Below are 16,291 nucleotides of genomic sequence, written 5' to 3'. Positions count from 1 at the left end.
TTCTTGAAGAAGCATCCAGTTTCACTCACCCAGAATCACCTTCACCAAACCAGGAAGAAATTCAGAGCCACATTAAAAGACTAAAGAACAACAGAAACTCAGGAAGAGACGGGATTGTTGCAGAATTCCTTAAGAATCTTGGTCCAAATTCACTCAAGGAACTTACAGAAATCATACAGAAAATCTGGAAAAATGAAAAACTCCCAGAAGACTGGAAATGTGCCTTGATTCACCCACTTCACAAAAAAGGAGACAAAACTGATGTGAACAACTATAGGGTAATCTCCCTCCTTGAAGTCGGCTACAACATTTTCTCTGCATGCCTGTTGAAAAGAATACAAGAACAACTAGAGCATAAAATTGGTGAATATCAAGCTGGGTTCCGCCCTCACAGATCATGCACTGAACAGATCTTCAACCTGCCACAGCTGTTGTTTCGGTCCTGGATTCATCTTCAATGTTATTGGACTTCAATTATATCTCCTTCATTGCTTTTGTTGTGAACGTACACTTGATTTGCCCCTTAATGCTAGACTGCGTTTGACTAGAGTCTGCGTTCAAATGTTAGTTCGATTTGCACACCACTAATTTATGGAATCAAAAACCCGGTTGAAATCGGTCCTTCTTAGCGATATTGAAATGCGGAAACGCACACGATACTTCGCGGTCCTCGAACGTGACACGAAGGTAATGTTAATATCACGCGTCAGTTCATTTAGTTGTTTTAGTAATATTTACTGAGTGAAGTTTCGTAATACGCACATACAGTGTGCGATTAAGTTCAAATAGCACAATGATCGAGTGCGGTTCAACGTGAAACTCACTTCAAAAATACACAAGGAATGAGAAAGTTTCCCCACCATGTGCGATTTTATAATCTCACAGCAATTTCGTTGGCTAAGGTGCTTCCCCACCGAGTAACAAGCACTGATCTACCAACGAACGACTGAGTCTCAACGGACTCCCATTCTAAAGCACATTATAATTATCTAGCACAAGTAATCAAGTTCATCGTTGCTAGGTAGCTAATAATACTTATATCAACATCTTTTACCATCAGACCTGTGGAATAATGCTCAGCAACGGATATCTTGGTTTAAATTCAAATGATCCCACCCATGTGAAGACGAAGTTGGCTAGCCTGAACTCGCTGTCATGTAGTTCCCCATTTTTTAATCTCATCCCTACCAGCTCGCAGTCAGTTAAATTTGAAAGTTTGGACTGTGCCTCCGTGAGCAACTGCTTGGCTATCGGCTCGATTCAAACAAGAAGTTCGTTTGTACTGGCTCGATACTGGTTCACAAAGCTCATACCACTGCCCTCCAAAGTACCGGCCTATGTTTCCAATGACTCAATGCTTCTGTTAATAAAATGTTTTCACAGTATCCATGATTATTAATTGAGGCATATTATGATATGGCTCATCATGTATCTATGGGCTTATACTGAATACATTATTGTTAACAGTATTTAAAAGCAACCAACCACTATTTTACGGTATCACTTTAATTATAACCCTTATTGTAGTAAATTTTTAGAAGATCGGATACAGTACAAGAAAAATACCTCGGTTAACACTTTTGGGAAAATCCATTCTTCTCTTATGTTTGTTACTGTTAACCTTTCCTCACTTCACGTTCAAACTTACCGTCAATACCACGCAGCCGAAATTCGTCAATGGAGCTTGTCATCCGCGACTTCTCGGGCTGCTCTCGTGCGTGACCGGTAATTAATTCACACCCGAGAGACAGTAAGGCTTAAGCTTTTTTCCCATCACTAGAAGTTTTAGCTTTTCGGTTCCCAATCATATTAGCTCCCAGCATCACTGTAACCCTTTCTTTTCTTGTTAACCGTTCCTCTCAAACAACAAATGCCGTATTGCCCAGTTAATGTTGCACAAAATTCGAGTTACAGAGTAACAGGAAACGTTTGCGTCAAGAAATCAAGAAATTCGTGTAACCGAATTTCGAGTAATAGGCAAGTAAATACACGTGAAGAATAGAGCAAACGGCCGGAAAATTTAAGTTACTTAGATAACTTGAAAATGCGAGTAATGGAGGTTCGAGGTATCGAAGTTCGACGGTAATTGACAATGTTCCTAAAACCTAGGAGTGACTTGCAATACTTATGGTAGCCATAATTGACAATATTTCTTAAACCAAGGATTAACTTCTAAGACTTCTAACATTAAGAATTAGCAACTCAAATCGATTGAATACATTCACTATGGCTCATTCTGGACATTCTGAGTATCTCAAACTTACCAAAATCCACAGGAGCATTTCATAGCTATCCCTGAACACTATCTGAAATTCACATAACCTTTAGCAACTCGCAGGGACTCATATCCATATGCACCTTGTTACGTAACTTGTTGACATCGATAACACAACTCTGCTCGAATAACTTTGGTTCGACAATGTCACACATCAGTCCCAACTGATAATTGCAGTTTTTGACATTCATCACTTAAGGACATCACAAAAATATATATACCCAACTAATGTATATCCCTCATAAATACTCTGAATCTAATACTATTCAAACTTTCTACACTTCACATGTTAAATAGTACATTTATTATTATAACTGTTGTTTGAGATCGTATATGATCCTAAGGACAAATATGGACTTCATAGAGATGGCGTAATTTGATCCTGTACAGCAAAAAAGTTCGAATCTAATCTCATAACGGTGATGTACACAATTTAAACGTTGAAATGTGGCTTTGCTTTAGCTATTTAAACATAGAGAAAAACCCGAACGTTAAGATAACAAAATATACACTTTCAAAAGTACATGATTTATAATTATTAGTATATACCCTTGTGGCTCAATTCACACCTTCCATCGCCACCGTCAACCTCAGACTTTTTATAGCCATAATTATACACATTTTTGACACAATAGTAATGTTTAACACTATCTTCACGACTTATTTACAACAAAACACATAGTATTATTATTTAACTAACAATTAAAGATAAAAAAATAATTTTAATTCTGTGTTAAACGTAGTCGTTACACACTCTGCCTTGATATCTCGTATTCTAATCCACACACCATATCCCGTTACGCTGGCGACTAAACGCTTTCGACGGATAAAAAAGTGTCCGTTCGCATGTTGCAAAGTTGTAACTTGTCAGGCTCGGTATAGACAATTCTATCACCTTGTCGGTGAAGGTTGAAATGAGACAGTTATATCTAAGGAAGTTTGATGTCCAAACTACAGTAAAAGTCATGTTTATTCCGTCAAACTTTCTAAAATACGTTATCAGTAGAATACCACAATGGGTGAATTTTGTAAGTACTTTGGGTTGTTCGCATGAAGATGTGTAAATTCGTGCCCTACTGCTTAAAATAAACATAGTATCGACACTCCAAAGCTGAATATGGTAAGTCCGTCAATTTGCAAGAATTCGCCTAAGACTAAATACCAAAGAAAAATCGTAAAATATGGTCAGAGTTCTTACAACTCGACTGGCGAAAATTTTCAAAGTACTGCGACTTGTATAACACTCCGAGATGAACACCGTGGAGGCTGCTCCAATTCATCGGAATAAATGACGCGGACTCTTCCTTGCTGTCTTCTTATATATCCCCGCTGAATGTGATGTAATAGGGCGCAATAAATGAGACTCTTAACAAGCATTTTCTTAAATCATGGGATTTTACACAAATTTTGCATCCACTATAATCTTAAAATGCAGGCCGTCATAAAGTCACTATCAGAATAATTTCTATGGCATACTAAATGCACGAAATGCCCTCGGCGTTACCCGTACCGGTACTCTATTTTGTCCACTAAGCTATGGGGTCCGTATCCTGGCGTCCCATACTGACGTCACTTACCACACATCTGTTACATGACATCCACGTTTATTCAATTTATTTAGACATAAGATCTGGAAGATATTTCATATGGAGAAATTATTTTATAATATACCATATCTAATCTGTGCACTGTGGGCTTTACTTGCTCCGAGGTGGCCCCAATTACCTTCTAAACTTACTTACGAAGAACGACAAATTACGTAGCATATTCAATCTTCTCCGGCTTGGAGAATAATATTCTGAAGTTGTTTTTCTATGTAAGAAGATGATTCTCCACCTATCCATCTCACTCAGAAAATCAAACACCTAGTGATCATAATATTATCGATCATCTACAGGGAAGACATGTGGGGAAGATGATCGCAATCACGGAAATTATAATGATGACACAAATTGATGAGCTTACCACTAAAGGTAATAGCTTCAGTACATACATACATACACACATGCATACATTCATACACGCAATTTTGTGTGAATATAGTGCACATATTTCCTGTAAATCAAATAGTGATATCATGTTTATATAAAGTTCAATATTGTAATTTTCGCAAGTGCAATAGACTTTTCTTCTCAAAAAAAATTCAATTAATAACTTATGTAGAATGGGGCGCCACTTCTTTAGCTTGCAAATTATCGGTTTTTATAACACCTCCGGCAAATTGGATAACGATGCCATTTATATCAATATTTTTCCCTTCTCGTGTTTATATAACAAATCCATGTCTTCGAACGACGTAGAAGTAGTCCGCTAATGAATCCCTCTATTCCGTCACTGCGGAAACAACATCGTACTGTAGCTTCTGTTGCCCAATGGCAACGAGTGAAAAGTTATAATTACATTCATAAACTCAATGTATGAAATGTCAAATTCTCCTGCTTCATGGATATACAATGTGTTGAGTCCGTGGAAAACAAGGGCACTGCAATTACTGCATGAGATATCTGAATTTCTAATGTAGAACTTCACAGCGATACTAAACTGTCGCGATGTGTTACAGCAGTGAACATAGTATGATGAGTGTTGAAAATAATTATATCATTAGGTATAAAATCAATTATATAAATAATATTAAGCAATGGTATACGGCTATGCGTCTTGGAAGTCCAGTGGCTGAGTAGAGCAATGACTTGGTTGTTAGTTTTCCACCCGGACGGACGATGTTCGATTCTCGTTCAATACATACGTACGTACGTACATATATACATCTTCATTATAGACTGTGTTGCTTTTCAGCGTTCAGTCTGCAAGTGTCTGCGAATTTAATAATCACCGTTACGATCCTCTCTTTGTAACTAGTTATCTGGCCTCGTTCAGTACTATACCTCATATCAGTAAATTGTTAGAAACTGAGTCTAACCATCGTCGTCTTGGTTTCCCTCTACTTCTCTTACCTTCCATAACACAGTCCATTATTATCCTCCATTTACCTCACATGGTCAATCACTGAAGCTGGCTCATGAGTACGGCTTCATCCATCGACTTCAATTTTAACTTTTCCTTTATTTCCTCATTCCGAGCACCTTTCCGGCATTGTTCCCACCCCATTTTTAGCACCAATCATTCTCGGTACTTTCATGTATGTTACTTCAAACTTTCTAATGAGATATTCGAAGACCACCCAGCTTTCATAGCCGCAAAGCACAGTTGGTCTAAAAAGAGGTCGGTGTAAAGATAGTTTCGTCCAGCAGCTGACTTCCCTCTTACAGAATACTGTTAATGGCAACTATGAACTCACTGCATTATCATTGCTGCAATTTGACTTAATCTCACGTACTATACTACCAACACGGTAGAACACACATCGAAATTACTTGAAATTACTTACCTTTTCCAGCTTTATATCCAATCTGGGGTTTAAAAAAGACAACTCAAACTTATTCGTCTAATAATGTCATTCCATGACATCTCTCCACTGACAGCTCGGAACATACCACTTAGTCGAGCTGCTCGTCTTCTTTATCCCAAATCTTCCCTGCCCAAAGTTTACAATATTTTTGTAAAGTTAATCTTGTTTCAGAATTCACCCAGAACAAAAATCTGCTTTTATTTTGATTTTTCCCAGTTCTTGTATCAAGTAATCCTGGTAAGTGTCTCATACACTGGAACCATACTCCATTGCGGTTCTTACCAAAGACGTATATGCCCTCTCCTTTATATCCTTACTTCAATCCCTAACCACCCTCAAAACCAAGAGCAGAGATATGTACCCTTTATATACTGTACCCGCTCAAAGCCAGAGTCCCAACGAGCATTTATCTCAGGGAGTGTTACTGTCCGAATGTATCGCAACTAATAAACAATAAAATTTAATATAGAGATATAAGATCTCAAACTAAATGTATGGGCGCCATCCAATCAGTACTACAGGGTTGAACGGGACACTCTAATCATTAACTTTAAGGCTCATTATAAAACACACAAAATATATTAAAAATCAGATCAAAGGGAAATTATGAAGGCTCCGTCCTAGGAAAGGGGACGGATATTTAAACAAGAACCTAGAACTGTTTCCTTGCAAATGCTAAAGAACCATTTTATTTAAGTAAAACAATTTTTTTTACAAACAACCAAAATCTGTTGATCCTTAATTTGCCGGTATTAGTAAATTATTCCCGAAATTTGTTTACACAATATTTGACACTTTTAACCACTCATCCATTTGGGTGGAGGAACCGTTGATAACTGAAGGTATTAGATTTACCCTCGTTAACACAATGACCATTTATGGTCGTGGACCAATTACCTGTTGGCCAAGTGGGCGCGATCACATGACCCCTGTCATCGCCTCCACTTTTATTGAGATGAGACCAACCCCGGACACTACAAACTCTTTCCGGGTTCCTAACCAAGATATGCTGATCGTTAACTGAAGGAAACGACAAAGAGACTCTAACCTAATGGTCCAGATGTAGGGATTTGCCTTCATATTACAAATAATAACTTTACTTATTATTTACAACAATTTGACATTATTACGTTATTTCGCCAGCTGACTTCCTTAGTATCATTCATCATCATCATCCGAAATAATAATAAAAATAATAAAAATAAAGAAATATTTTTAATAATAATAATAATAATAATAATAATAATAATAATAATAAAATAATAATAATTATTATTATTAAAAATCAGATATAATAATATAATATAATATAATATAATATAATATAATATAATATAATATAATATAATATAATATAATATAATATAATATAATATAATAATAATAATAATACTAATAATAACTATTATTCATAATAGTGGAGATCATGATTATCGTAACACGTAATCATCCTCGCTCTAATATTTCAACTTCTCATTCTTATTTTTATCATCATCTGAAATAAAAACGTAGGTTATTCTTCTTCAGATTCTTCAAATATTATTATTATTTTTATAGTAGAGTGAAAATTTCAATATTTTCATCTCAATTCCCACCATCATTATTATGTTCAGAAATATAAAAAATAAATTCCTCTTCTGCCTCTTCAAATTATTATTATTATTATTATTATTATTATTATTATTATTATTATTATTATTATTATAAATTAATTTCGCTTGTTACACGGCAGTCCACTATTATTAGGTTTACAGCATAACCCCTTTTACAATTCCGGTCTAGTTTGGCGCTTAATCAATTAAGACATGATTTACTTGAATATTATTATTATTATTATTATTATTATTATTATTATTATTATTATTATGATTATTATTATTATTTCGAAAATTTATATTTTAATTTCAATATAACTTAGTCACATACGTTAACTCCCACATACGAACCACAAAGATCCGATTTCATATCGGTTGGGACAAAATAACGGTATTAAAACCCGCAACCTTATTTTCGTACTGTCGTTAATTCATGGAGACCATGTCCTCCTAAGACAAATCTCAAATCCCATAACATCTCGCAGTTGGGCAAATACCTCCAGTCTCTGCAAGTGCTAAATTATTCATTCCTTTTCATTTTGACGTCCATTTATTCCACTGGGACTCTTCAAAACATTTAATTAATTAACCCTCAGTGCGTGGACTCTATTCTGCCACTCATAACACCGGTCTCAGCATACGACCTCAATGCCGACCTTAAGATCCATCTATTTCTTCATCAACATCAGTACAACTCACTTTCATCTCGTGCCGGATTACTGTCCCACACGACTTCCGACCTCAACGTTTGGCTCAAATCACTCTGGGCTTCCAACATAGCGTGACCATCTTATACAAGTGCCTCTATCGTTTCTACAAATTTATTTATGATTATTATGTAGTCCAAAAAACGTTAAATTAACCATTAGTGTTAAAATCGGATTTACTGCCCGAATTAGAATATTCACACCACATGTTATCTCCACATTTTAATTACTTTAATTTGCGATCGTTCTATCAAATTAGAAACGTGCTTTTATTCATAAAGCATTATTATTAAACACGCATTTACACATTACCCATATTAATTGATTACTCCGACACTTCTACTGATTATTATTATTTCTGTCCATTGGCGAAACTTCGCGGCACAAATAATCATCGATATTTACAGACAATTCAATGGACTTCATTCCGTCCCACAACCATGAAAGTCACTTGGCAACCCTCTACTTCCGGAAAATCTTACAACATGCCTTAATATCTATAAAGTTTCCGATACCTGAAAACCACAGTTGAGCACTTCTAGAATGAATACTAATCTTATCTTTACGTGAAACATGCTCCATATAATTGCAAACATTTCAAACACTTGAATAAACAAATCCACCCGACTCTACTCTATTAAATAATCAAAATTATGATGAGTGCTTTATCTAAATATGTACATATTAATTTGTCCCTTTGTCTATCTATCTCTGAATTTATACGAGCCGGAAACGGTTCGTTTCACAATCAAGTTACCACAATGAAAGAATATGATTTCCTCCCGCTAACGATAGCAATCTACAAATGTATATTAATGGGTACTCATCTCAGCCTGTAGTTCGCTAAACCGGACGAGGAGCACAGGCCCCGTCCAGTTTAGCAATGCATCCTACTAGTTTTCATGCCAGCTTGAAGAGGTAATCCAATGCACTCTTCAGATTTACACATATTAAATTTCAAGTTTTAAAATTTTAACATGTTAACAATTTTACACACACTAAAATTGAACTGAAACTTTACATTTCTGGCCTTTTATCTAGCCCACTTAATGTAAATATACATTCTTCGTTCCTTTCCCGGACACTAGGAACATGGAATACCTCGGGATCCCCTTTAAAACGGCCTGGCGCACACTCGATTTCCCGTCACGCGTTCGCGCAGCTGACCAGGTATCAGTTGATGATTGACTGTTTACTGGGTGAAGTACGTCGACCACCCGTGATCGTTCTCACGTCACGTACTTCCTAATTTCTTTTTGTAGAATCTCACACTCCTATCCGTAGGTTTTAATTTAATGAGTTCGGTAAATATTGGAACTCTTCTTGCTAGTAGACTGTTCAAGACTGTAATATGAACTACTACACGTCACGAATCACTGTGCTACGTAACATTCTAACACTTCGAACACTACTCCACGAGTAAATACACACATGCTCCCTTACGTAGTAACAGCACGGAAAATATTCACAAGTAAGTTACGCACACCTGGCGTGGTAACAGCTCGAACACATTATCAGAAGTAAGTAAGTCCGTCTCCACGACCCTATATTTATATTCGACTCACCTCTCCTCCGAGTTCACGAGAGGTCATCTTACGACGCGCAGTTCCGATATCCTCATATGACTAATTTCGGCTCTGCCAGTGGCTTAAATATAGGATCCAATGATGTAATTATGATCTCAAAGGCTCCATGCCAATTCTCAACTTATAACGTTCGCTGGTAATTGATATAATTGTGAATTTAGCTCTTGTATCCCGGCCTGGGATTTCGCGCCGTATTGTAGCGTCTCTTGCCTGCAGCATCCATGGATAGCATCCATGAATTCTCAGAATTACGCCAATCAATCTCCCTCAGTTAATAACTTTTAATAACTTTTATTATATGGTTAGGCTTCTAAAATTCACCTTATCCCGAATTTATTAATCACTTCCTTCTATAAATTTAATCCGTGGAGTTAAGGTTGCTAGTGCTTCTTAAAATACGAAGTTGTCGTGCTGCTTCTGGTCTATGAATTTTACGATTGGTTCAAGCTCACGCGAGACTGAGAAGTTTCTTTACGTACCAACGTTGTGTTCAGCTCTCGCTAGTACCTTGGAGCTCCCTTGACGTCTTTTCTAGGAATTTTCACACGGCTCTTGCGGGGTTGCCACTGCAAATTTCGCTTGCGGCGATGAATCTTTCCACTAACTTGTCAACAACTCTCGCCTCTCTCTTTCCGCTTCGTCACCATTTCTGAGAATTCTAATCCTGCTGGCCATTGTGTTTCTTAATCTTAGTGGAGACATCGGTCTGTGGTAGGTTTCACAACATCTTCTGCCTGGCTCGTACTTACAATACATAAAGTACTATTTTCTTGCATCTGAAAATGAAATATATATTCCTCCATACTTACTTACAATTGAATGACGCCTATCACACTCCCACCAGGGCGCAATACAATCTGATTTATGTGATTACCCCAAAGAAAATCTTTCTTATATTAACACCTAGGTACGTACAATGATTCCCATAAGGAACTTACACCATATCAACGCAGTAATTGAATATGAGAGGACTTTTCCTATTTGTGAAACTCACAACCTGACCTTTAACCGCATTTATCATCATATCATTGCCTACTGTCCATCTCACAACATTATCGAGGTCATTTTCAAGTTCCTCACATTCTTGGAACTAATGTTTTACTCTATACAGAATAATATTATTTCGCAACGTCACCAGGACGATTTCCTTTTACGTCGGGAATATTTTCAAAATGTTCCTTCCACCTATCTAGTGATTCCCTGGGATCTATCACGAGTTCACATGTTTACCAAAACATTATTCATTTAATTTTTCCCTTCGATTCTAAGTTTCTTTATTACTGTCCAGAATGGTTCCCTTGCTGCGTGAACTGGCCTTTCCAGGTTATTAACAAAATCTTCCCACGACTTCTTCTTGAATTCAACAACTATATCTTTGACTCTGTTTTCTCGTCTACGTACAATTCCATGTCTGCGTCAGTCCCTTTTTGGAGCCAGTTCTGATACGCTGCCTTTTATGATTAAATGCTGCTCTCACTTCATCATCCCACCAACATGCTCGCTTTTCCCGTCCTACACAGTTGTTCTTAAGCATTCCCTTGCTGTTTCTATTACAGCATCCCTCTTTGCCACACATTCACTTTCTATATCCTGAACCGGCTTACTGCCCATTCTTGGAACATTTCACTAATCATATCCATTTTCTTCAGCCTAATTTCCACGCCCTAGAGTTTTTCTGTCCTGATTGGTCTTCAGACAGATTTCTCTTTCTTTATCCTAGGCCTAGAGGTACTTAATTCACTAAGATTTGGATATCGGTGTGTATCATTGAAAAATCTCGAAAACCCGCCCATTTCTAACATATTTCATGGATTCAAAAGTAGGTTAAGTTGTAGCCTATTATGGATTTGGTGCCCATAACCTCCCATGTGTAGCGGTAAATAGCCTTATGCTTGAAGAATGTATTCGTAAATGCCAATCCCCTACAAGCACAGAAGGCCAACAAATACTTCCCATTCCTGGTAGCTTCCATATCTTTTCCTCAGTTATTAATCATCCTTTCGTATCCTTCAGTTATATTTAACACTCGGGAAACGATATCGCCCAATAGCTCTATCCCATCCTTGCTCTTGACCCTGACTACGATGTCACTCAATGCTTAATAAATCTAGTCAAATTCATCCTTATTTGTACCCTCACATGATGAATACACTGAGACATTTCTCGTCCTAAACTACCCACATCATTCGCTCATTTACATGCCTAACAGGAACTATGTTGCGTGCAATAGTACTCCTGAAGAACAGTCCTACACCATACGCTGTCCTTTCCTTTTTAACACCCGTCTCGTACACTTTATACTAACATATATCTTCCTTCTTATCTCCCGTTACCCGAATATCATTAACTCGTAACACATCCAGATGCATCCTGTTTGCTGACTCAGCCAGTTCTATTTTCTTACTTCTATAAGCCCCGTTAATATTGATAGTTCCCATCGAATTCCATTTCGTTCACCAAGTTTTTTCAAGGAGTCCACCACCTGTCAAATGGGATTGGGACTCCGTTACTCCCATAGGTTCGAGGATTGCTTAAATCATTCTGAGCGTGCTCGGTGAAAATTCTGTGAAGCAAGATGCTATCCCTTCTAACATGTGGTCCCATTGAAGATCTCTTCTCTAACGGGTTAAGGACCACGGTTTGATTTTATAATCCTAGCTACCTGCGCACAAGGAGGATCGTGACTACGAATATGTCCGAGGTACCCACTCCCATTCCATAGCAACTGGTATCCTGACTCTAGGATCACTTACTAGGTCACTCAGCCGTTGCCCCATGATTCACGAAATACTACTCTATTCGAGTAACCGTCTTTGCAGACATGAGCTATTGAGCAGACCTGTGCGGTAACGTTCCATAAGTCGAGGAAAAGCAGCATGGGCGTAACGAGCGGCGTTATAGGAGGGCGATAGTGCGATGTCACAGCGGCGTCGAGATGAACCCAGGTCCATTGCCTTGGGAGGACATTATGGAAATCAAGAATGTTTTGCACGAAGCTTCTCAGATTGACCAGACAAAAGAAATATTCGAGGCGCAGTATCAACAAGTTAACTTTATGAACGACAGCTTAACTAAAGAAATAATAGAAATAAAGGAGGTGGTAAGAGAAGACAAAGAAGAAAGCGCGGTACTAAATCCGAGGATAAAGGCGCGAGCAGAACAAGTTAAGGTACTTCAATGGTAGGATAGCAGAAGGATTGAGGAGAAAAGAAGAAACATTATTATTTTCAGGGTGGAGGAAATTGAAGGAGAGTCCACAATAGAATTGATGAACTCAGTCTTATAGGTAATGAGGGAGAATGTAGACATTGTTTGTACTGAAAGGGATATTGATGATTTGTACAGGGTGAGAAAGAATAGGGGAAGAAGACCTCTTAGAATTAAGTTTGTTTCTTTGCTAATGACACGCCGAATTTCAAACAGTGCGTGGAAGTTTGGATAAAAAGGGATATGAGTAGAAAATGTCTCCACGAACAAAGAGTTCAATAATTTAATTTACAACAAGCAATAAAGTCGAATCTACGGGCATTTACATATGAGACGAAACGTCCTGCATGTGAAAAGAGATACCTGGGCGAGAACATAGACGGTCATTGATCGGGGAGATATGTTCAAAGAACAAACTAATCAGTTTGGGTCATCAGCGGAAGTGCGTTTTGTAGGAGTGATGACGAGAATGATCCGGAGTCTACGTGCAGTGCTAGTGTTGTTAACCCTGGACAGATGGTTCAACGGGCTACGTCAGGTCTTCCAGTGAAGTCAAGTAACAGTGTAAAGGTACGATTCCACTGCCTGCAGCAAAGGGTGACATGTTGCATGCGGCTGGCAACGAATGTTGCTCTTTGTAGCATGCGGCTTGTTGTCAGTCGGGCAGAAAAGATGTGGTATGCTACATGTGTTGCCAGGTGTGCAGACTTGTCGCCTACTACAAACGTTATTCCATCAAGGCAACCAAGACAACAGTTCCTTACTCGACTTTGTCCGGCTGGTGACAGCTATACTTCCTTCATCTACTTGTTTAGAGTTTCTCAACCTAGCATCTCACGAATCATCCCAGATATATGCATGGCGCGGAGTGATCCAATCTGATAAGGCATGGAGCCCTTGGCAAACCACGTCGGAATTCTAAAGAGGTGAAAGGCATTAGTGATGAGTTTATGGAGTACTTTTTCAGATGAAGGTCGTGTACCATGGCATAATCGGTTACCTAGAGGTACGGGAAGACTTAGAAACTTCTTGCTCACTGGAATTTAATGATATTTTTAAAAATTAAAATGTATTAGCTTTAAGCAGATTCTTCTAACCCTATTTTGATTATTTTACATCCTTATAGTTCACATTTATAACACAGTTATACTAGGAGAATGAAAGATAACTCGTGGCAACTATGACAATAAGTAGAAAAATCATGGCACTACAGCCCTTGAAGGGCCTTGGCCTGCCAAGCGACCGCTGCTCAGCCCGAAGGCCTGCAGATAACGAGATGTCGTGTGGTCAGCACGACGAATCCTCTCGGTCGTTATTTTTGGCTTTTTAGACCGGGGCCGCTATCTCACCGTCAGCAATAGGCTGAGTGGACCACGAACCAGCCCTCAGGTCCAGGTAAAAATCGGTGACCTGGCTGGGAATCGAACCTGGGTCCTCCGGGTAAGAGACAGGCATGCTACCCCTACACCACGGGGCCGGAAGTAAGTAAACATATTGAGGAGAAAAAGACTGTGATGAAACAGTGTTGGAATGGGTAATTAGAGTAGCGGCGAAGGTTATCCAAATAAAAAGTAGATTAATTGCTGTGTGTTAATAGTGTAGAAAAGAGAACCATTTGTTGTTATGCTATTAAACGACGTATTTACGAGAAATCCATTGGCATGGAAATGCCATAAGATACTGATATGTAGAATATATATATATATTTCGCTGGGGCCATCAAGGACCACGTTAAGTTTTGTTGCATTTGACACTGAACTTGGCCTTCTTTAGAGCCCACATTTCCCTCATTCTTTGTGAGTGGGCCTTCTTACGCTCCTCTGTCCAAGGGGCACCGTGTCTTCTCTTCGGTTGCTCGTCTCGGTTTAGCCCGTTCGTGAATATTTTCTTGCGGAAGAGATCTCCGTTAAGGGCGTCTTCAGCTGAGATATGTAGCATTTGCAGGTCTTCTTTGGTATTTCTAAACCAGGGAATTGTGGTTTTGGGGTTTGAATAAAAAAAGTGAAATATTCCTTTAGTTAACTTTCTTCCGTCCATTCTTTTCAGATGACCGTAAAATCGTGCCCGTCTTTTTCTGATTGTGTCGGTAATGTTCTCTATTTTGCTGTAGACTTCCTTGTTGGATCTCTTTTGATGGATTCCATTTCTGTATTTTGATCCCAAGATTCCTCTCACAATTTTGCGTTCTCTTTTCTCCAGTTCTTCAAGGAGTCCTTTGTTGGCATTTAGAGACAGGGTTTCGGCTGCATATTGAACTACTGGCTTCAGAACTGTTTCATAGTGACGTATCTTAGTGTTTTGGGAAAGGCATTTTTTGTTGTAGATTGTGCTGGATGTTTGGTAAGCTATTTCCAGCTTGCGTACTCGCTCCTGAAGTGCTTCTTTGTCCAGTCCAGTTTTCATGATGATCTCACCCAGGTATTTGAATTTGTCTATTCGGGTGATGTCCCCGTATTTTCTATGGAGTTTTGGTGGAGCCTCTTTGATGTTAGTCATTACTTCTGTTTTCTCAAACGATATCTGTAAACCAGTTTGTTCGGCAATTTCCTTTAAAATTTCAACTTGAGCTCTAGCGGTTTCTATGTCATTTGATAGAACAGCAATATCATCGGAAAATGCTAAGCAGTCTGTTGCTATCCCCTTGGATTTGGTTCCTATTCTCAATGGACTGTAGTTGGTTTCCTGTAATCTCAACCGCCAGGTTCTGATGATCTTTTCAAGAACACAGTTGAATAGTATCGGGGATAGCCCATCACCTTGTCGGACTCCTGTTTGATGTCAAAGGAATGCGAGAGACATCCGTGGAACCTCACCTTGGATTTTGTATCGGTCAGGGTGGCTCTAATTAATGCCAGCAGTTTCAAATCAACTCCAAATTCATTTAAGATGTTTAGCAGGACTTCCCGGTCAATGCAGTCGTACGCTTTCTTTAAGTCCACAAAGATAGACACATACTGCCTGGACGTAAGTATACAATATCTGATGATCGTTTTGAGATTTTGGATCTGTTCAGCTGTTGAGCGACCTTTTCTGAACCCTCCTTGGTATTCACCTATTTGATGTACGTCTTGTGCTTCCAAACGCTCCAGGATGGCAAGTGATAGAATTTTGTAAGTCACGGGTAGCAAAGATATTCCTCTGTAGTTGTTGATGTTCTTCATGCTGCCTTTTTTGTGTAATGGATGGATCAAAGCAATTTTCCAATCTTCGGGTAGGGTCTCCTTGTTCCAAATTTCTTCTATTTGCTTTTGCAAGATATCAAGTGATTCGTCTGGTGAATATTTCCATAGTTCTGCTACTACTGAGTCTTCCCCCGGCGCTTTGTTATTTTTGAGACGGGCAATGTGGCGCTTGATTTCATCTCTGTCGGGTGGTCTGGAATCTGGGTACCTGAGTAAGGGTTCCTTGGTCTCAATGGCGCTTTGCGGTTTAGAGCAATTAAGTAAATTCTTGAAGTAATCTGCCAGAATGCTGCAATTTTCTTCACTTGACGTCGCCAGTGAGCCGTCTTT

The sequence above is a fragment of the Anabrus simplex genome, chromosome 2 (assembly GCF_040414725.1).
Source record: "Anabrus simplex isolate iqAnaSimp1 chromosome 2, ASM4041472v1, whole genome shotgun sequence".
Taxonomy (NCBI): Eukaryota; Metazoa; Arthropoda; class Insecta; order Orthoptera; family Tettigoniidae; genus Anabrus; species Anabrus simplex.
The sequence above is the reverse complement of the archived record's forward strand: the minus strand, read 5'-3'. Positions refer to the sequence as shown.